Source organism: Triticum dicoccoides, chromosome 5A (genome assembly GCF_002162155.2).
Source record: "Triticum dicoccoides isolate Atlit2015 ecotype Zavitan chromosome 5A, WEW_v2.0, whole genome shotgun sequence".
NCBI classification, from domain to species: domain Eukaryota; kingdom Viridiplantae; phylum Streptophyta; class Magnoliopsida; order Poales; family Poaceae; genus Triticum; species Triticum dicoccoides.
In genome coordinates, this window is record NC_041388.1 from 113708588 (window position 1) to 113711021 (window position 2434).

The following is a 2434-nucleotide window of genomic DNA, read 5'->3' on the forward strand; positions in this document are numbered from 1 at the left end:
ATATCGCTATTCGTCATTCCGGATGAGGAATAGTTATTCCCCCTCCCCCTATATTTTACCATCAATGCACCGTAATTTTACGTTCCGTAAGTTTTGTCTTATTTTCGACGCAAAAAGGGACCGTAAGAAAATATATAATCACCGTAAAAAATATTTTATGTTATGTAAAATTATAAACGTAAAAACATAGTCTGAAATACACATAAACTGTAAATTTTCTTGTCTTATGATCTATATTTTTATTTTCTTATGTCAAATTTTACGTAGTGAATCAATAGAAGTGTAACTATTTGAATTCCAAGCGTAGTTTAATTATGAAATGATCGTAAGATTACCTCGGGTGAAGAATAACTTATTCTGCACCCTGGGTGATGAATAGTAACACTATATATATATACACATACATAAACACTATTCTGATCATGGGATTAGAATAATATTCTGATCACAACATGAACTTCCCAAGTAACGCGCCTGACCTTCCCCGAGTACTAGGTTGAACTTTAGCTAAAAGGTGTCCAAATGGGGCTTCTGATATATCGTTGGAAAGCTATGGAGATCAGTATCATGACCCAAGTTAAATTTTTGACAAAATGTAAGCGGTTTAAGAGCAGTTTTGAAAACCGTTTTTTCTTCACACAAAAAACGTGAATCGTATTTTCGATTGCATTTTTAAATCGTTTATCGGAATGAGGCAAATAATATGGCGTTGGAAAGCTGCTGCAAAACCGCTCCTTCCATATGTTGAAAGTTTTCTCTAATTCCCTGCGGTTAAAGAGTAATTCAGAAAATCGTAGAATTTCACAAACTGAACAGCCGAGTTCGTTTTTTCGATGCCATTTCTAAGCGGCTAATCCAATTGAGGCAAATAATATGGTGTTGGAAAGCTTATGAAAATGCACTACTTCTTCATGTTAAAAGTTTTCTCTAATTTTGAACAGTTTAAAAGTAATTTAGAAAACGATACAACTTCCACCGAGTTCGTATTTTTGAGCTAATTTTTTAACCGTACGTCCAAATGCATCAAATGATATGGCGTTGGAAAGCTTGAAGAAATGCGAAACTTTTTTTATATATTTTTTCTCCTAATTCATTACGGTTTTATGTTAGTTTTGAAAATGGCTAAAAATGTATTTTTGCCGTAATTTATACAAAGTTTATCGGAATGAGGCAATTTAATATACCGCTGAAAAGCTACGGAAAATGCGAAACTTTTTCATGTTGATGGTTTTCTCTGATTCCTAGCCGTTTTATGTAATTTCGAAAACGGCGAGATCACTCGTTCTGCCTTTATTTCGAAACAGATTCTTCGAAAATGCACCGCATGAAGAACCTGACCTTCTCGGCATGTGTACCTGAACTTCACTCTGTTTTTCACGTGATTTTTTTGCTCGTAGATCTTCATCCACTGCTCGTAGCACTCCATCCCAGTCACTGGAATTGAGCACTTGATATACCGATGGAAAGCTGCTGTAAACACGCAACTTTCCCGTGTTGATCATTGTTTCATACTCGCGACGATTTTGAAAGTTTTTCATCTCAAATTCATTCACTATAGTAGTCGAACTTTCTGCTGTTTTCACGTTGAACTTTTGTGGTGTATTTTCGTTTGTAATTTTGTCATCCATTCGTCGGTGTTACACAAATCATATTCCTTTTGTACAAACCTATTTCACAATAATTTTTTTAACTTTCTCCGACCTTGAACTTACAACAACAAAAAACTTTTAGCCTTTGCTTTTTTATTTTTTAATACAAAATGCACACCATGTAGTACGTGAACTTCTGACAGTTATTAATCTGAACTTCTCTCGGTTACGTGAAAATATCTGAGTTTTTTTATGAATATTAATCTAAATTTCTTAATCCTTTTTTATGAATTTTGAAGCACCCTATTTTTAAATGTTGAACTTCTCGCTATTTTATTTTTGAACTTCTTGTTTTCATTCTTTAATAACGAGGAAAATTTGAGTTTTTTATAATCATCGAACTCCTCCATCTTTTTATTATGGACTTCCTGGTTTATTTCTTAATCTTTTTTATGAATTTTGAAGCGCTCTATTTACAAAATTTGAACTTCTTGTTATTTTATTTTTGAACTTCTTGTTTTCATTCTTTAATAACGAGGAAAATTTGAGTTTTTTTATAATCATCGAACTTCTCCATCTTTTTAATATGGACTTCCTGGTTTATTTCTTAATCTTTTTTATGAATTTTGAAGCGCTCTATTTACAAAATTTGAACTTCTTGTTTTTTTATTTTTGAACTTCTTGTTTCCATTCTTTAATAACGAGGAAAATCTGAGTTTTTCTATAATCATCAAACTTCTATATCGAACCACTCTAACTTTTTATTTGAATTTACTTTATGTATTTTTCGAAATATGAAAATTGTAGTTTTGTTAGAAACATCAAACTTCTTACTTATTTTGAAT